Source organism: Procambarus clarkii, chromosome 64 (assembly GCF_040958095.1).
Source record: "Procambarus clarkii isolate CNS0578487 chromosome 64, FALCON_Pclarkii_2.0, whole genome shotgun sequence".
Lineage (NCBI taxonomy): Eukaryota > Metazoa > Arthropoda > Malacostraca > Decapoda > Cambaridae > Procambarus > Procambarus clarkii.
In genome coordinates this window covers 7,394,958-7,416,003 of record NC_091213.1, presented here as the reverse complement: position 1 = coordinate 7,416,003, position 21,046 = coordinate 7,394,958, and the positions used below count along the sequence as shown (strand labels likewise).

At 47.0% G+C, this 21,046-nt stretch overlaps 1 protein-coding gene across 1 annotated transcript in view; it reads right to left on the bottom strand.

Annotated features, from left to right (window-relative positions):
- LOC138354682 (uncharacterized) overlaps nucleotides 1–15,557 on the bottom strand; it is a 49,783-nt gene extending 34,226 nt beyond the window's left edge. The window contains exon 1 of the mRNA XM_069309040.1: nucleotides 15,119–15,557. The gene's annotated coding sequence lies outside the window, so the exon portion shown is untranslated. The remainder of the gene's footprint in view (nucleotides 1–15,118) is intronic.
- Between the last annotated feature and the right edge of the window lie 5,489 nt (nucleotides 15,558–21,046).

Below are 21,046 nucleotides of genomic sequence, written 5' to 3'. Positions count from 1 at the left end.
ACATTTACAAGATGGAATACTCAGCGAGTACTCTAGGGAAATTCATTCCATATTTCATGCTACCTAATCCTTTTATTAGGCTACCTGATACTGCGGGCGAGCCAACATGAATTATTGAGCGATACAACAAGCGGCGACCATATTGGTGGTCGATAGTGGTATATTAAATATACCAAGTATAGTGGTATGTTAAGTGGTTTATTGTGATTAATGGTTGAGGGTGTGTGGGGCCAGGTTACTAGAGCAAGTTTACAGTTCTTCTCCCACGGCCTGGCATGAACTTCACTAATTTGTCGATAAGTTGATTGGTATGAATCGGGAGGATTGACTGGGCGCAAATCCTTAACTGTAGCCTCTGTTTAACTCAACAGTAAAATGTGTACTTGGTTGTAACAAGGATTCTTCGCGGCGGGGATCGTATTCCAGGGACCTGCCCGAAACGCTACGCGTACTAGTGGCTCTACAACCATGTAACAACTCTTCTATATATCTCAAAAAAAAAAATCATTCTAGCAATGCCTAAGGTAGTCTAGGGTGTTTTTTATTGTTCCGTTTCATTTTTTTTAACTGAAATGAAAGGGGACTATTATGTTGACCAGACCACACACTAGAAGGTGAAGGGACGACGACGTTTCGGTCCGTCTTGGACCATTCTCAAGTCGATTGTGAAGAGGAAGATTGATTGATTGATGAAGATTAAGCCACCCAAAAGGTGGCACGGGCATGAATAGCCCGTAAGTGGTGGCCCTTTTGAGCCATTACCAGTATCAAGAGCTGATACTGGAGATCTGTGGAGGCGCGACTGCACCCTGCGTGACGGGAGATGTCTCCCGGACCAAGTGGTGACCAGATGGTGAAAAAAAAGCTTGATGAGGAAGTAGATGCAGGCAATAAATAAGCTAGAGAGAGGTGAGGAGCAAAGTGAAGTAGAGGAGATAGTATAGGAATAAGAACTGCAGAGGGCCTGCATAGGGACTATTATATCTGTGAATCTATCCATATTTTGTTTATCGTCATTGAAGGATTGGCTGAAGTGGATCAGAGAAACAGATCCAGACAAAAGGATTACTTTAAGATATGGTCTTAAAGTAACTTTGAGAGTTACTTGACACAGGTAAACAGCACATAATGACCAGACCACACACTAGAAGGTGAAGGGACGACGGCGATTTTGGTCCAGGACGGACCGAAACGTCGTCGTCCCTTCACCTCCTAGTGTGTGGTCTGGTCAACTTACTTTAGCCACGTTACTGTGCCTCATCGCCAGCACATAATGTTTCTGCTTGGCTATGACAGATCACTGTAGGAAAATGACCAAGACATAACCATGAAACTAGGTATATAGTCAAATTAATCTTGTATTGTTAACACGCACACCTGGGCAGCCTTCAGAGAGCTTGCAGTGTTGGATTAACGCAATACACACTTTCCTTCTCGTGCAGCTTTTTTTACACTTAGTTCTACACTTTTTTTTTTTTGAGATATATAGAAGAGTTGTTACATTGTTGTAGAGCCACTAGTACGCGTAGCGTTTCGGGCAGGTCCCTGGAATACGATCCCCGCCGCGAAGAATCCTTGTTACAACCAAGTACACATTTTACTGTTGAGTTAAACAGAGGCTACATACAGTTAAGGATTTGCGCCAAGTAAATCCTCCCCGGCCAGGATACGAACCCATGTTAAAGCGCTCGCGGAACGCCAGACGAGTGTCTTACCACTACACCACGGAGACTGTGACTTGTCACAGAGTTTCTGAACTCTTATCATTGCCACTTTCGTTTTAAACTTTCAATCACTTGGAATATAGACTCAATCCATGTATAAGTCTGAAATGGCTCGCATATCAATAACAACATGTAACACGTTTTGTTCCAGGGTGGGAAGTGTTTTAGGATAGGAATCTTCTTGAGGTTATCTTGAGATGATTTCGGGGCTTTAGTGTCCCCGCGGCCCGGTCCTCGACCAGGTCTCCACCCCCAAGACGCAGCCCGTGACAGCTGACTAACTCCCAGGTACCTATTTTACTGCTAGGTAACAGGGGCATAGGGTGAAAGAAACTCTGCCCATTGTTTCTCGCCGGCGCCTGGGAAGTTAGTAAGCCGTAATTGGAAACCTGGTTCTTGACCGATTGGCTGGTTGTGTTCCAGGGTAAACTAGTAGGGTTTACCATGAGCATATGACTAACTAGCTGGGGTTACCAGCTAGTTAGTGAACGATATGGAAGAAAATGCAGAATAGAACCAGTGAAGAGCAGAGGTGCCATAGGCACAATCAGAGAACACTGTATAAACACCAGAGGTCCGCGGTTGTTCAACGTCCTCCCAGCGAGCATCAGAAATATTGCCGGAACAACCGTGGACATCTTCAAGAGGAAACTAGATTTATTCCTCCAAGGAGTGCCGGACCAACCGAGCTGTGGTGGGTATGTGGGCCTGCGGATCGCTCCAAGCAACAGCCTGGTGGACCAAACTCTCACAAGTCAAGCCTGGCCTCGGGCCGGGCTTGGGGAGTAGAAGAACTCCCAGAACCCCATCAACCAGGTATCAACCAACAGCCTGGTGGACCAAACTCTCACAAGTCAAGCCTGGCCTCGGGCCGGGCTTGGGGGAGTAGAAGAACTCCCAGAACCCCATCAACCAGGTATCAACCAACAGCCTGGTGGACCAAACTCTCACAAGTCAAGCCTGGCCTCGGGCCGGGCTTGGGGAGTAGAAGAACTCCCAGAACCCCATCAACCAGGTATCAACCAACAGCCTGGTGGACCAAACTCTCACAAGTCAAGCCTGGCCTCGGGCCGGGCTCGGGGAGTAGAAGAACTCCCAGAACCCCATCAACCAGGTATCAACCAACAGCCTGGTGGACCAAACTCTCACAAGTCAAGCCTGGCCTCGGGCCGGGCTTGGGGAGTAGAAGAACTCCCAGAACCCCATCAACCAGGTATCAACCAACAGCCTGGTGGACCAAACTCTCACAAGTCAAGCCTGGCCTCGGGCCGGGCTCGGGGAGTAGAACTCCCAGAACCCCATCAACCAGGTATCAACCAACAGCCTGGTGGACCAAACTCTCACAAGTCAAGCCTGGCCTCGGGCCGGGCTTGGGGAGTAGAAGAACTCCCAGAACCCCATCAACCAGGTATCAACCAACAGGCTGGTGGACCAAACTCTCACAAGTCAAGCCTGGCCTCGGGCCGGGCTCGGGGAGTAGAAGAACTCCCAGAACCCCATCAACCAGGTATCAACCAACAGCCTGGTGGACCAAACTCTCACAAGTCAAGCCTGGCCTCGGGCCGGGCTTGGGGAGTAGAAGAACTCCCAGAACCCCATCAACCAGGTATCAACCAACAGCCTGGTGGACCAAACTCTCACAAGTCAAGCCTGGCCTCGGGCCGGGCTCGGGGAGTAGAAGAACTCCCAGAACCCCATCAACCAGGTATCAACCAACAGCCTGGTGGACCAAACTCTCACAAGTCAAGCCTGGCCTCGGGCCGGGCTCGGGGAGTAGAACTCCCAGAACCCCATCAACCAGGTATCAACCAACAGCCTGGTGGACCAAACTCTCACAAGTCAAGCCTGGCCTCGGGCCGGGCTTGGGGAGTAGAAGAACTCCCAGAACCCCATCAACCAGGTATCAACCAACAGGCTGGTGGACCAAACTCTCACAAGTCAAGCCTGGCCTCGGGCCGGGCTCGGGGAGTAGAAGAACTCCCAGAACCCCATCAACCAGGTATCAACCAACAGCCTGGTGGACCAAACTCTCACAAGTCAAGCCTGGCCTCGGGCCGGGCTTGGGGAGTAGAAGAACTCCCAGAACCCCATCAACCAGGTATCAACCAACAGCCTGGTGGACCAAACTCTCACAAGTCAAGCCTGGCCTCGGGCCGGGCTCGGGGAGTAGAAGAACTCCCAGAACCCCATCAACCAGGTATCAACCAACAGCCTGGTGGACCAAACTCTCACAAGTCAAGCCTGGCCTCGGGCCGGGCTCGGTGAGTAGAAGAACTCCCAGAACCCCATCAACCAGGTATCAACCAACAGCCTGGTGGACCAAACTCTCACAAGTCAAGCCTGGCCTCGGGCCGGGCTTGGGGAGTAGAAGAACTCCCAGAACCCCATCAACCAGGTATCAACCAACAGCCTGGTGGACCAAACTCTCACAAGTCAAGCCTGGCCTCGGGCCGGGCTCGGGGAGTAGAAGAACTCCCAGAACCCCATCAACCAGGTATCAACCAACAGCCTGGTGGACCAAACTCTCACAAGTCAAGCCTGGCCTCGGGCCGGGCTTGGGGAGTAGAAGAACTCCCAGAACCCCATCAACCAGGTATCAACCAACAGCCTGGTGGACCAAACTCTCACAAGTCAAGCCTGGCCTCGGGCCGGGCTCGGGGAGTAGAAGAACTCCCAGAACCCCATCAACCAGGTATCAACCAACAGCCTGGTGGACCAAACTCTCACAAGTCAAGCCTGGCCTCGGGCCGGGCTTGGGGAGTAGAAGAACTCCCAGAACCCCATCAACCAGGTATCAACCAACAGCCTGGTGGACCAAACTCTCACAAGTCAAGTCTGGCCTCGGGCCGGGCTCGGGGAGTAGAAGAACTCCCAGAACCCCATCAACCAGGTATCAACCATGACCTATGAGAAGAGACAGCTCGGAGCCTGCTAACAGGGTCAGAAGGCGTCTACTCCTGTACCCATCTATGCCAAAAGGAAAAGAAAATCACGTCTGAAGCCTTCTCTTGCACCTGCCCCTTCCCTATCCGTTTTTGTTATAGATTCTGCTACTCAGAACAAAAGTTCCAAGTAGCACGGGCTATGGTGAGCCCGTAGTGAACTCACCTGGCACAGGAGGGGTGCTGAGCTTCCCCCAGCCTACGTGCTTGCTGGCTATACCACACCTCACTACTTTCTCACCACCCAACACCTCCTTCCCTTCAAGTCTGGCGTCATGCATACCCAACATATATGCTTGGAACCTAACTTCATACATGCGTGATCTTATGCGGGCTACGCTGCTCACGCTAGGGGCACGCTGGCTACACTACTCACGCTAGGGGCACGCTACAGAGACGCTGCTCACGCTAGGGACACGCTGGCTACACTACTCACGCTAGGGGAACGCTACAGAGACGCTGCTCACGCTAGGGGAACGCTACAGAGACGCTGCTCACGCTAGGGACACGCTGGCTACACTACTCACGCTAGGGGAACGCTAGTGAGACGCTGCTCACGCTAGGGACACGCTGGCTACACTACTCACGCTAGGGGAACGCTAGTGAGACGCTGCTCACGCTAGGGGCACGATGGCTACGCTACTCACGCTAGGGGAACGCTAGTGAGACGCTGCTCACGCTAGGGGCACGATGGCTACGCTACTCACGCTAGGGGAACGCTAGTGAGACGCTGCTCACGCTAGGGGCACGATGGCTACGCTACTCACGCTAGGGGAACGCTAGTGAGACGCTGCTTGCGCTAGGGACACGCTGGCTACACTATTCACGCTAGGGGCACGCTACAGAGACGCTGCTCACGCTAGGGACACGCTGGCTACGCTAGTTACGCTGCTCTTCCTAGTGACACACTAGCGGCGCTAGTTGCTCACACACTTCTGAAGGATTCCCGGATCCTTCACAAACTTGGGCAATGGGTCAACGAGGCCTGGGCGATAACCGGGCCGCGGGGATGCTAAGCCCCGAAACCAACACAAGGTAACCACAAGGTAAGGGGCTTTAGAGGCACCCCCCCCCCCCTATACACCGAAGGTGAGACCCACTCATGAACATGCATCGCCAGCATGGAACCCTTTCCTGAAGAAGGTCAGGGAGAAAGTAGAAAAAATCCAAAGATATCAAAATCCAAAAGATCCAAAAATAAAAAAAGGGAGCCGGTCGGCTGAGCGGACAGCACGCTGGGCTTGTGATCCTGTGGTCCTGGGTTCGATCCCAGGCGCCGGCGAGAAACAATGGGCAGAGTTTCTTTCACCCTATGCCCCTGTTACCTAGCAGTAAAATAGGTACCTGGGTGTTAGTCAGTTGTCACAGGGTGCTTCCTGGGGGTGGAGGCCTGGTCGAGGATCGGGCGGCGGAGACACTAAAGCCCCGAAATCATCTCAAGATAACCTCAAGATAATCAAGATGCAATGAGACTCGTTCCGGAACTGAAGGGATTGAGCTATAAAGAAAGACTGGGAGAACTGGACCTTATCACACTGGATGAAAGGAGAGATGAAGGGGGGGACAAGTTAACAACATATAAGATTCTGAGGGAAATTTACAAAGTAGATAAAGCAGCGTTGTTCAAAGCTAGGAACAGCAGAACCAGGGATCATAGATGGTAACTGGAGACGCAAATGAGTCATAGAGACATCAGGAAGAACTTTTTCAGTGTTAGATTTGTCAATAAATGGAATAGATTATATATTGAAGTCGTTGAAACTAACTCTATTCAAATTTTAAAATGTCAATATAATTAAAGCGTGAGAAATGAATCAGTGCATTAATCTAAGAACGCTTGGAAGGCGGGGCCAAGAGCCTAGCTCGACCCTGCAAGCAAATCTAGGCGAGTACAGTACGTAGCGCCCCCCCCCCCCCAACCCTGGCAACGCTAGCCGCTCACATTAGCGGCACGCTGCCTACGCTAGCTTATTATTATTAACATCTTTATTGACAAAATTTAATTACAATTTTGCCTAATCAGAGGAATTCAATTAAGTCTTATTAGAGTGAGGATAATGGTGGTATTGACTGTCACGCAGGACAGAGGGTCATACACAAGACAATAGGTCTAAACTGTAGGCTGAAGCACATATATATCATGGTTACAATCAATGTTTTAATGTATGAATATGTTAATACAACTTTCTATTGTGCACTGCCACACAAGGGCAGGGATGTGCACTGCCACACAAGGGCAGGGATGTGCACTGCCACACAAGGGCGGGGATGTGCACTGCCACACAAGGGCAGGGATGGTTCATAAGTGATGCAGCTTAGAAGTAATATCAATAAAATTGTTCTTCATTCTTTAAAATGGACAAGCAAATTTTGGATAAATTGTTAGGATGTCGTCCAGAACACCTGAGTCAATGAAATAGTTACACAGTTGGTGGTACACGAGGCCAGGAAGTCGAAAGTCCTTTACGATTTCACGTTCAACAATATAGTGTTCTAGTGAATGCATTAAAGGTTTGTCACAGAGTTTACAATCTGAGTATTCTGGTAGTGGCTCAGCCTCACTAACCTGCCAGATGTGTCTATAGCCAAGGTGAATTACCACAATGACTACACCACATTGTCTGGTCCGGTTACTGTGCTGACCATACAAATACCTTTTGTTATAAAAGTTGTCTTAGCTTTTAATACTGCAGCTTTCAGGTCTCTCGGCATTTCTTAGTTCTTCTAAATTTGAATTAATTTCTTTAATTTGTATGTTTATAATAATTGCATTAGATAGTCTAAAGTCATAATGAGTGTTTTCTTTCTTGCACGCCTCATTGGCGCTAGCTGCTCATACTAGCGGCCCCCCTGGCTACGCTAGTCGCTCACACTACTAGCACGCTGGCTACACTAGCGGCACGCTGGCTACGCTAGTCGCTGACACTACTAGCACGCTGGCTACACTAGTGGCACGCTGGCTACGCTAGTCCCTGACACTAGCGGCACGCTGGCAGCGTGAAGCACGCAAGCCTCGTGTATGGCAGCGTGAAGCACGCAAGCCTCGTGTTTGGTAGCGTGAAGCACGCAAGCCTCGTGTTTGGTAGCGTGAAGCACGCAAGCCTAGTATTTGGCAGCGTGAAGCACGCAAGCCTCGTGTTTGGTAGCGTGAAGCACGCAAGCCTCGTGTTTGGTAGCGTGAAGCACGCAAGCCTAGTATTTGGCAGCGTGAAGCACGCAAGCCTCGTGTTTGGTAGCGTGAAGCACGCAAGCCTAGTATTTGGCAGCGTGAAGCACGCAAGCCTCGTGTATGGCAGCGTGAAGCACGCAAGCCTCGTGTTTGGTAGCGTGAAGCACGCAAGCCTCGTGTTTGCCAGCGTGAAGCACGCAAGCCTCGTGTATGGTAGCGTGAAGCACAAAGACATTAAAACCTGACTAATGCCGAGTGCCCTTAAGAACACAACAAAGTCTACGACAGTGGGAGTTTCTTTAGAAGAAGAGACTGTCATCAAATTTGACTTCTTTTGTATATTTACAAAACTGTAATTAATCACCGCATTTTTAATTCGGATATGTTCGCCAGTACCAGGCTATCTGGGCGCAGTTTAGCTACCTAACCAAATATAACACAACTAACCGAACTAACCTAATCCAGCCACAAATAATCCAACCACACATATCCAACTATCCGCTGTAAAAGATCCAATTCAACTATCCGGTGTTGCCCGGATCCAAGGCAACACACATAAGTGCTTAATTAGCTTCTCCTCAAAACAGTTTTCCGATGTACTTTTCCTAAATCAAATATTATTATTATTATTATTATTATTATTTTTATTATTATGTGGTACAATATTTTAAGCCGTGCCAACATTAACATATAACTGGCGTTGGTGATAAATAGTGATGGCCACATTTTAAGCTCTTCATTTATTTTAGTCTATTAATAGAAAGTTAATAGTCAATTTTCATAAATTTGTAGAATAAAATATATATGGAGATTTTGGTATAATTAATTACACAATTTTAAGTGTGTGATTAATTAGGGCTGACAGTACTATATATATACTTACAATGTATGTGCTAAGGTGGACTAGCTAGGTCCACTGGCAACGCTAGCTGCTAACACTAGCCGCACTCTGGCTACACTAGATGCTCACACTAGCAGCATGCTAGCTACTCTAGCGGCACGCTGGCAACGCTACAGGCTCACACTAGCGGCATGCTGGCTACACTACCCGCACACTAGCGGCATGCTGGCTACACTACCCGCACACACTAGCGGCACGCTGGCAACGCTACCTGCTCACACTAGGGGCACGCTGGCTACACTAGATGCTCACACTAGCAGCATGCTGGCTACACTAGCGGCACGCTGGCAACGCTACCTGCTAACACTAGCATCACGCTGGCAACGCTACCTGCTAACACTAGCGGCACGCTGGCAACGCTACCTGCTAACACTAGCGGCACGCTGGCAACGCTACCTGCTAACACTAGCGGCACGCTGGCTACACTAGATGCTCACACTAGCAGCACGCTGGCTACACAAGCGGCAGGCTGGCAACGCTACCTGCTAACACTAGCGGTCTGATGGCTACGGTAGCTGCTTAAACTAGCGGCACGCTAGTGTCCACCCTCCAGCTGAAGTGGACTAGGCCCAGCCCCCAAGTACAAGTAATTCCCAATTTAACCTGTTATGTTACGGGCTATTTGCCCGTGCCACCTCTTGGGTGGCTTAACCTTCATCAATCACTCACCTGTTATGAGATATAGCAATCCACTACATACAACACACAGGTTATGAACAAGTGGGTGGGTACTTATTGGCTTTATTATCACGGAACCCCCTCATAACAACCCCCCCCCCCTCTGGCATTGCCTACTGACATTTACTCTATGAACAGAATCACCCTTGGGTAGAGATTAGGACTTACCATGAAAACATTCTAAACAAGCCCAAAAACATCTGAAAGCACAGTGTAAACGTCCCCGAAAACCCAACAATACATTAAATTTCCTCTTTAAACTGACTCCTACTAAATAAACACTTTGGATTCTGCTTGAAGTTGCATTAATTATACATGTAAAGAGTGGTGGCCAGCCAATAATGAAATGATAGGACTTAACTGCCATAAGAATGGCAACAGTACACACAATACACCCAATAGGTCAGCCAGCCAGTTTTCAATTTTCAACCAGTCTCCGTGGTGCAGTGGTAAAACACTCGCCTGGCGTTCCGCGAGCGCTTTGTCATGGGTTCGTATCCTGGCCGGGGAGGATTTACTGGGCGCAAATCCTTAACTGTAGCCTCTGTTTAACTCAACAGTAAAATGTGTACTTGGTTGTAACAACGATTCTTCGCGGCGGGGATCGTATTCCAGGGACCTGCCCGAAACGCTACGCGTACTAGTGGCTCTACAACAATGTAACAACTCTTATATATATCTCAAAAACACAAAAAACTTGTTGTCTGTAAACAGCATAGACAACGCTCCTCGACCAGTTGACCACGACCAGATCTTGAACCAATTTTACGAGATAATCACGTTTGGCCGCGACCAAACAAGCACTTGGTTAAATTCTAGTCACCACTGTACGTGGCCTCGCGTTAATCACATATCCTTGTACAATACTGTGATCTAATACACCATTCTTGAGACGAATATTTACATGGTTAAATATTTCATTCGACTAAGAAATGCACATATTCATGTAATTTCAGTTTTAGAAGTCAATTAATTATCAAGAAATTGTGCTAATTTTGCTGTACATTGAAATTGAAATAAGTTTATTGAGGTAAAATACACACAAAGGGATGAGGTAGCTCAAGCTATTCTCACCCCGTTCAGTACATCGTGTTAATACATACATATACACACATTACAAACAATAAACATATTACCAAACATTCTGAGAGATAAACATCTACATTTCCTATTTTTTTGCTGTACAATTATCGCACACCAACCCGTCCTCCTAATAACGTCGTATTTTGACGTATACTTTACCTAAGGCCAAAAAAATCGTCGTACTAGAAAAAAAGGAAGCGGCTCGTGAAAATGACATACTGTCCCGTTTTCTGTTTCGGCTCCTCTGGTAGGTTAGGATAAGGGCACTTTAGTGCGACAGTTTCTTGACATTGGGGAAACCTTAGAATTACGGGCTGATCCACACAGCTTGTCTATGACCAATAATAAACTCAGCCAAGTTACTGTTGCTGGCAACTTGTGCACGGAAGACCCCGACTTTGTGTGCTACCCATAATTTACAGTAAATTTGTAAATTTACCGTGTGCTGTCGACCATTTACAGTAAATCCCGGTAATACAGTCACGTTCGTTTTAGACTAAGAATCGGGAATTCCGGATTCAAATCCTAGGTAGGAGAGGAACGTTTGTGCATGTTTCCAATCACCTAATGCCGCTGTTCACCTAACAGGAAATAGGTCTCAAGGAGTTAGTCAGCGTGTTGGGGGGGGGGGTTGCATCCTAGTGGGGTTTAGGAATTCAACCTATTGGGGGAGGACCTCGATATAAGCCTAACATGTACATATATACTGGCCGACTCTCTCCCGACACAATGAATTACTATTATTATTATTATTATTATTAATTAAACCCAATGTACATAAGCTTTCTGAACTGACTTTTATAATCATCGAAAGAAATCAGTATGTTTCAGGCCCACACATATTAGGCTATAGACATTTGATTCGTATTTTTAACAGCTAGAACATAGATTATCAAATTAAAGACGGATTTTCAGTTTTGTATTTCTGTTCAATCACAACAAATGCTTCAAAGTTGACAAAAAAGGAAAACAGAAATAACAATAAATGTATATGCGGAAAACACCAGCGTATTTTACCAGCCTCGTAATCATGTGCATAGGATGAGAATATCAAAATCAAAATTAGCCAAGAGGTTTCGGCTTTATTCAAATTTTGTCGTTCTGAGATTTGAATTTTCTCCCGTAGTTATGTTCTCAACTCCATAACTTTTGAGCAAAATAATTTATTATGTACTTTCCACTTACTTTTATCCCAACCCCCTTCTCTCAAACAATACATCACATACTGTATGTATGGTGATGTATTATAGACACCATACTGCTGTATGTGTATTAATCTTGTTTAAATTACCAATCAAGCTGTCAATTTAATCAATCTGAGCTTTAATATACTTACTAATCTCTCTCATCTCATTTATTTCTTGCAATGTATTTGTTATCATTTTATTAATTCTGCTAGAATTTACCTACTTAAAATTATCTGTTAGATTAAGGACCTGCCCGAAACGCTGCGCGTACTAGTGGCTTTACAAGATTGTAAATACTATGCTATGTATTCTCACAAACCCAATGTACCTTCTTGTATATAAATAAATAAATACTGACGTCAAAATCCACAACGGACAAATAACATGGTGCTATAAATCATAGTAGATCAGGAATGATCACGTTTTCTATGCGTAGGTCAGTAAGTTAGGATCGATTAAGTTAGGTTCGCGGGTTTTAGTTCCTCGTTTAAAGTTCAACCCGGGGGCAAGGCGAGAGGACGGCCTGTTTATTCTGTGTAATTGTTTTCTGTGTACATATCCCACACCCCTTCCCCTGCAGAACAACTTGTTGATAACTCTAGTTATAACATAATTTACTTCAGTCGAGAGTAAATATTAAAACATATCTTTTACATTTTTAAAATAAAACTCAAAGGTGTAGATAATGGATTGCATTTTTTCGTTAAAAATTAATATGGAAAAAAACATTAATTTGGGGGGAAGAAAAATATGCACTGGTTATATTACAATGTATTAATTATCTATTATGTATTATCTATTTATGACAGTGCCATAAATAATGCTTTTATAAGGCCACTAATCACGCACCATATCAATAATCATATCCTCTAGTCCAGCTATATAAGTCAAATACCCACATAAATAGATTTTAATGTCAGTTTTTGATATACGTTCCAAACCCAATGGCCCTTTGTTGTGACGATGGGTCGGCTTCAACAGGCTCTAAGAACTCATCGCCCTTGAACACAAAGCATCATCTGTGGGGCAACATTCATCAAACACAACACCACAAATAGTTCCAACCCGTTCTCGCACTTTCGTATAGTCAATATTGACATTAAATACGTGCATATGTGACATACTAATGTATTGTGACTATTTTAGTTTACCTTGAAAAGCTTCATAGAAAACACCGACCTTAGCTAACTTTCTTAGTATGTTAAGATAAGCATTTTATTGCTTCGTAATTACAATTATTACTTAACCTATTATAGGTATAGGTTAAGTAATAATTGTAATTACGAAGCAATAAGATGCTTATCTTAACATACTAAGAAGGTTAGGTAAGGTCGGGGCGTTCTATCTCACCATGACACCCAGGCTACCATAAATATATACTGACTGGTATAAGTGTCATAACAACTTTACTGCAACACCACCATGAGATGTTGTTTACGCTAAACAGCCTAACTCCACTGTCAGGTAGCTATAGGACGGGGTTAAGTTTGTTATTACGAAGGCTACTCCACCTATGTGACATCCACTCACCGATTTCGCTCAGTGGTGAGAACGAGTTACATAAACTAACCTTAGTGACAAACATATCTCCCATCTGCATGACTGTCCCATTACAGTATTATCACATGAAGACGATCCAACTATCATACAATTTCGCAATACCTTTGCTGCCATGATAGTGTTGTGTAGGATTGGAACGTACTGTTAGATAGTAGTGATATTGTAGTATGTTGGAAAGATATGAGGGCAGCAGTGCAATTGATGAGAGAGGGCAACACTGCAGGTGCTGGGAGTGAGGACAACACTGCAGGTGCTGGGAGTGAGGACAACACTGCAGGTGCTGGGAGTGAGGACAACACTGCAGGTGCTGGGAGTGAGGACAACACTGCAGGTGCTGGGAGTGAGGACAACACTGCAGGTGCTGGGAGTGAGGACAACACTGCAGGTGCTGGGAGTGAGGACAACACTGCAGGTGCTGGGAGTGAGGACAACACTGCAGGTGCTGGGAGTGAGGACAACACTGCAGGTGCTGGGAGTGAGGACAACACTGCAGGTGTTGGGAGTGAGGACAACACTGCAGGTGCTGGGAGTGAGGACAACACTGCAGGTGCTGGGAGTGAGGACAACACTGCAGGTGCTGGGAGTGAGGACAACACTGCAGGTGCTGGGAGTGAGGACAACACTGCAGGTGCTGGGAGTGAGGACAACACTGCAGGTGCTGGGAGTGTGGGTGCCAGGTGTGGAGTGACCTTACCTCAAGGTGTGGGGTGCCAGGTGTGGAGTAACCTTACCTCAAGGTGTGGATGCCAGGTGTGGAGTGACCTTACCTCAAGGTGTGGGGTGCCAGGTGTGGAGTAACCTTACCTCAATGTGTGGATGCCAGGTGTGGAGTGACCTTACCTCAAGGTGTGGGTGCCAGGTGTGGAGTAACCTTACCTCAGGGTGTGGGTGCCAGGTGTGGAGTGACCTTATCTCAAGGTGTGGGTGCCAGGTGTGGAGTAACCTTACCTCAGGGTGTGGGTGCCAGGTGTGGAGTGACCTTACCTCAAGGTGTGGGTGCCAGGTGTGGAGTGACCTTACCTCAAGGTGTGGGTGCCAGGTGTGGAGTGACCTTACCTCAAGGTGTGGGTGCCAGGTGTGGAGTAACCTTACCTCAAGGTGTGGGTGCCAGGTGTGGAGTATAACCTTATCTCAAGGTGTGGGTGCCAGGTGTGGAGTAACCTTACCTCAAGGTGTGGGTGCCAGGTGTGGAGTATAACCTTACCTCAAGGTGTGGGTGCCAGGTGTGGAGTAACCTTACCTCAAGGTGTGGATACCAGGTGTGGAGTATAACCTTACCTCAAGGTGTGGGTGCCAGGTGTGGAGTAACCTTACCTCAAGGTGTGGGTGCCAGGTGTGGAGTAACCTTACCTCATGGTGTGGATGCCAGGTGTGGAGTAACCGTACCTCAAGGTGTGGATACCAGGTGTGGAGTAACCTTACCTCAAGGTGTAGAAGCCAGGTGTGGAGTATAACCTTACCTCAAGGTGTGGGTGCCAGGTGTGGAGTAACCTTACCTCAAGGTGTGGGTGGCAGGTGTGGAGTATAACCTTACCTCAAGGTGTGGGTGCCAGGTGTGGAGTATAACCTTACCTCAAGGTGTGGGTGCCAGGTGTGGAGTATAACCTTACCTCAAGGTGTGGGTGCCAGGTGTGGAGTATAACCTTACCTCAAGGTGTGGGTGCCAGGTGTGGAGTAACCTTACCTCAAGGTGTGGGTGCCAGGTGTGGAGTATAACCTTACCTCAAGGTGTGGGTGCCAGGTGTGGAGTGTGACCTTACCTCAAGGTGTGGGTGCCAGGTGTGGAGTATAACCTTACCTCAAGGTGTGGGTGCCAGGTGTGGAGTGTGACCTTACCTCAAGGTGTGGGTGCCAGGTGTGGAGTGTGACCTTACCTCAAGGTGTGGGTGCCAGGTGTGGAGTGCACGTGGTGGCGGCCTATCTGGTGCCGGCTCACCACTCCAGCTGGGGAGGAGGTGGTCATCAGTGCTCCTGAAGGCGAGGTGTGTGTGTGTAGGGCAGGAGGCCGCCGCCAGCCCCTGCAGCAGCAGCAGGGTTCCCGCCCTGGACACCTCTTGCCGCGTCTGCGCCTCCTGCGAGCACTCACCCGACCTTCTCACTTCACTACACGAGGCTTTCCGCTCTCATACACTCTTATTATGGACTGTCATAGGCTGAGGCACAGCTGAGGGGAGATATATCACGCAGCAGGGGTGAGGGGACGAGACGTGGGTGAGGGGAGGTGGATATGCCAGCGGCCGACCGCCGACGCCAGGGAGGGAGTACTGGCGGAGGGCGCGTGTGTCGCCCTAGTGAGGCGACGGGTCGCCACTACGCATGTCCCTCCCGCCTTCCCTACCTCTCGTATTCCTACCCCCTCCGTCACATTCCTACTCCCACCTGTCGTATTCCTACCCCCACTGTCACATTCCTACTCCCACCTGTCGTATTCCTGCTCTCACTGTCACATTCCTACTCCCACCTGTCGTATTCCTGCCCTTATCGTCACATTCCTACTACCACCTGTCGTATTCCTGCTCTATCCGTCACATTCCTACTCCCGCCTCTCGTATTCCTACCCCCTCCGTCACATTCCTACTCCCACCTCTCGTATTCCTACCCCCACCGTCACATTCCTACTCCCACCTGTCGTATTCCTACCCCCACCGTCACATTCCTACTCCCACCTGTCCTATTCCTACCCTCGCCGTCACATTCCTACTCCCACCTGTCGTATTCCTTCTCTCACCGTCATATTCCTACTCCCACCTGTCGTATTCCTTCCCTCACTGTCACATTCCTACTTCCACCTGTCGTATTCCTACCCCCACCGTCACATTCCTTCTCCCACCTGTTGTATTCCTACCCCCACCGTCGCATTCCTACCCCTCATCGTCGCATTCCTGAATGGAACGTCTACTGTATCAAACATTACAGCTAGAACAGCTGTAATTAATGCTATTACATATACAAACAGCTAGAAACGTGGAAACGAACATCTGGAAATTTGTATAAAACAATTAATTGCTAACACTAATTTAGTTTCGGGATTCAATAGTAAGCAATTTAGATTGTTGTTAGAATTGTCAGTTAAAGATTCAGTCGTTTTAATAATAAATATTATTATTATTAATTATTATTATAAACAAATTGATGGAGCACCATTAGGCTCCGCACTTGCCAATGCATTGTTATTCTTTCACGAGAGAAAACAAATGTCCTCTGGATTTTATAATTATAATAATTTTAAACCAAGTGTGTACAGGAGATATGTGGATGACACTTTTTTGTTATTTAAAGATCAATCTCGTGTTGATAAGCTTAGAGAGTATCCTAATACGTTTCACTGCACTCGGAAGAAGACTCAAAATCACTTCAAGATGATCTAAATAGAGTTTTGAAATGGTCAAAAGGCTGGTAGATGCAGTTTAATTTTGACAAAGGCAAGGTCAAGAGACTAGGTAATGATGATAGTTACAAGATCTCAGCTGGATGGTGTTGAAATTGCGGCTATATACCTGAAGAAAAACACCGGGTGTTTTATTGCTAATGAACAAATCCTAAAGGCTATTTCAGTTATATCGAACAAAGATTAAGGAAAGGACAGGTCCATTAAAAAATGAATATGATAAAGAGATGAGAAGTATTTTAAATAAATATTTTGTCTGTATTTCCTAAACAAGAACTTAACATTATACCTTCAGCCGCACAAGTCTATATTAGTGGGGAAGAGGACAGGTTGACTTAATGCATGATAAAGTTTATGAGTTAGCTAGTGAATCTGCCTTCAAAGGAGTTGATTATAACCTTGGAATGCCTATAAGCAGTCTGAGAGCAATATTTGTTTCAGGGATATTCCTGCGCGGGCCCCCAAGCCTCTGACCCCATTAAGTGTTACTTGTTTCTTATTTCTGTTTTACTTAGGCAGAGTTTGAGTATTTATGACTCGTATGTTCGCTTCAGTAAGATCATGCCCAATGTGTTGAGCAACTTCTGCTCAGATGAATCTCAGTTGAAATCTTATTGGGTTTGTAACTCTGAACTGTGTTAGATAATGTTCCGGTGGTCTAACGGGCATTTCCAGTGCTGACATTTCCTCTCATCTTCTGGAACTTGTAAGCCTATTTCCCATGAACATGGGAATCCAAGCCTGATGCGATGTAAGTGCATATTTTTCTACTGCTCCCTTTCATCAAAATAAGTGGTGCGTAGTTGGTTGAATTCTTGTACCAAGAACTTCAACAAAACCTTGAAGATCTGAGGCAAAGTGAAATCGAGACTAGTAGTTCCATCTATCATCATTCTATCATGCAACAAGAGCCACACACATATATGTATCATCCAATAAAATCAGCAGATTCCTAGATGTTACCAATGCAGCTGCATGATGCGAGGTGGACGTGTTGCTCCGCATCTTCGTGTTTGCACGTGGCTGCTGCAGCTGGATGTTGTGAATTTGTTCTCGACTGTTGCAGTGACACAGTGCCTTTGTGTGTCGAGGAAATGGTTGAGGCGGTCTGCATAAGTGATGGACGATCCTGCACTGGGCCTGTAGAGTGTGAGAGTGGGGATGACAGACAGGATGATACCAGGCCGTATCAAGCAGTAGTGAACAGATATAAACGACGAAATATTCACAGACAGCGAGACGGTGACAGTGAGGATGAAATAACAAAGAGACCAAAAAATGAAGCCCTGCTGAACAGGACGCTGGAGATGCAAACTAATGGAAGGAAGAGGCTGTTGTTCCCTACAGCGTGTCAACTGAACTTTCATCAAAAGCTGAAGTGGACGGTTCGTTTGGCTAAGGAGTTTTTTTTTTAATATGAACCACTATTCAAGGAGGGTGCTCACCGGCCCTACATAACAGTTGGGACAGAACAGGCCGTGGAAGACCTAACAACGGATGGGTTTGAGAATATTGTGATGGTTACTCCTGAAGAAGGTATGATGCACACTAAGATCATAGTTTAAGTATCCAACTTATTTGGATCCTGATTATCTTCTCAACAATGATAGGGCAAAGATAGGGCAACAATGTTTGGGCAAAGAGGAACAGTGTTCGTGGTGAAAAACAAAGCCAGGAGCCTCACCCTTTACCAAGGCAAATGCCTTGGTAAAGGGTGAGGCTCCAGAAAGAATTTTTGTGCAAGGACTAGGCTACAGGAAAGTTGCAAAATACATTGAGGAGCCCATATTATGCATGAAGTGTTCTCGTTGGGGACATATGGCTTGGAAATGCCAGTCTGACCCCAGGTGTCGGTACTGTGGTAAGAAACACGACTCTCCAGAGTGTAGAGTGAAGATTAAAAACGGTGAAAAAATCGTTCCATCTTGTTGCAATTGTCGAGGCAGCCACAATGCTGGTTCCTATCTATGCCGCATGAAGCCTCATCTGAGACTCCAGGACGGGTCCTACAAGTAGGTTGTTTGGTGTTGTTTCAGATTTAGCTACTCGGAACGAAGTGTCCATGTAGCACGGGCTATGGTGAGCCCGTAGTACAAGTAGGATAGATGTATCCTCGAAAAAAGGAAAGATTGTCCAGCAGGAATATAGAGGAAACAGCTGGAAGCCAATGGCAGCGCCTATGAACAATGTGTGGGAGAAAGGAACAGAGACAATTAAGGCGAGACTTGGGAAAGTAGGAAATGCAGCTGAAAAAATTAAACCTTGTAGAGACAAGGTTCAGGACAATATAGTGAACTCGGAGGGTGGTACTCAAATATTGGAATATCTTAAAAAAAACTAGACAAGAGGACTGAGGCATTAGAAAAATTAGCTATGGAGGATAGACGGGGTGAAGATGGTGGTGAAACAGGACGTGAAATGGAAAATGAAACAAGACGTGAAATGAAAAGTGAAACAGAACGTGAAATGGAAAGTGAAACAGGACGTGAAATGCAAAGTGAAACAGGACGTGAAATAGAAAGTGAAATGAAAAGTGAAACAGGACGTGAAATAGAAAGTGAAACGTGCGTAGAAGAAAATAAGGAAGAACATGACGTATTGATGATAGAGGATAGTCAGGAAAATGAACTTTCTAGTAGTGTTAGCGGTGTTCAACCTTCTGTAGTGACAAATGTTGAAACAAAGGTTAAAGCGTGATGTCAGTTGCTTAATTTAGAAACTGTACTTGTGGTCGATCTCGAACCCATTGTTGATGTGACGACTTATAATGAATTTTGTAACTAGTTCATCAAGATTGTAACTTGCTTAGCTAAATGAATTGTGAGGTTCAGTCCCTGAGCCCATTATGTGCCTCTGTAACCCTTTCCACTACCGCCCACGGGATAGGTATGGGGTGCATAATAAATGAACTAAACTAAACTTCGATGTATATTAATCACCTAAAGTAAAATTTGCTATACTAAAGTAATTACACTATAGTAAATTTCTAAAGTTACACTATAACAAAATGAGATAGATTACTTTGAGGTATACAGCTTCACTGAAAGTAATGGTTTACACTAGAGAACACAGGCAATGCCAAGGTACAAACCTAGCAAAAACTAGCTATATGTTCATATAATATCCCTATCTCACAGGATGGTTAGTCATACATGGAATCAGGGCAGAAAATACTAGCCTCAATACAATAACATACCAACTCTGACTACACAAGTAGTTTCAAAGCGTTATATGACAAAGAGTGCTGGGAAGACGGGACACCACGAGCGTAGCTCTCATCCTGTAACTACACTTAGGTAATTACAACTTACTATAAGTTCATCTAATGGGAATATCTGCTACGCGTGAGTGTCTTTGCAAGATTGTAAAAACACCATGTTGTTATTTCACAAACCCCCTATGTTGTTGTTGTTGAGTTAGGGGCGACGACGATCGTGGGATCGGATGCGCCCCGGCGTACCCGTGAAGGGTGAATCGCAAAGCCAGGAAAGGCGAAATGCTAAGCCAAAACGCGAAACTAGTGACGCCAAGCACTAGAAACTAATATGCCACACGGCAGAGCTACGCACAAAGGGAGAGGCAGAAGCACATAATAGAACAGGGCAAACAAACAGCCAGAAGGGCACACAGCATGTCATAGAGCAAATACACAAGAAATCAGAGCACATACTTGCCCGGGAACTTGGCCCGCGGGAATCTTACATTGAACGCCTCCCAGAGCACCCATTGCCAAAGGTCTCGTCCATCCACCGGGGACGCCATAACATCCGGAACCGGGGCAACAAACACCTGCAGACTGGGGACCCAGATGGTAGAACTCATGAGGCGAGAAGTCGCCACTCGCCCCCACAGGAAGGGAACTTGCCCCCCACGAAAGCACTCCGGTCCGTCAGACAGCAGTAACTCGGCAATCTTCGACCAGTGACCCGGTGGCATCACAGACGCCGGCAACACGTCCCCCAGGGCCCCAACGCGCACCGGCACCACAGGGGTACCCGCGGCCCCGGGCACACCACCAGACGACAGCAGGGAACCCGGACGGCGCGCATCCTTCCGTAACGTCACCACCAGGCCACGCCCAGCTCCAGAGTCCACACCATCCCTGGCAGCGGAAGCCACCACCCCCTACTGTGGAGAGTCCCCCGGCGGAGAAAGAACCGAAGGCACGTCCGAGACACAGGCACCAGCACCGGCAGGCACATGGACCTCCGCCACCACGAACCGCGGAGACATCGACGCATCCGTATCCACACTGTCAACATCCGAAGCCCCACAGTCACTGAAGTCACCAACGTCGGCCCAGGAAGAAGACGAACGCCGGGAACGTTTGGGCACCGGCCGGATATCGTCCAAGCCGGTAAGTGACCCAGAAACACGGGTACCACGAGCCGAAGGAACCGACGCCAGGACGGCA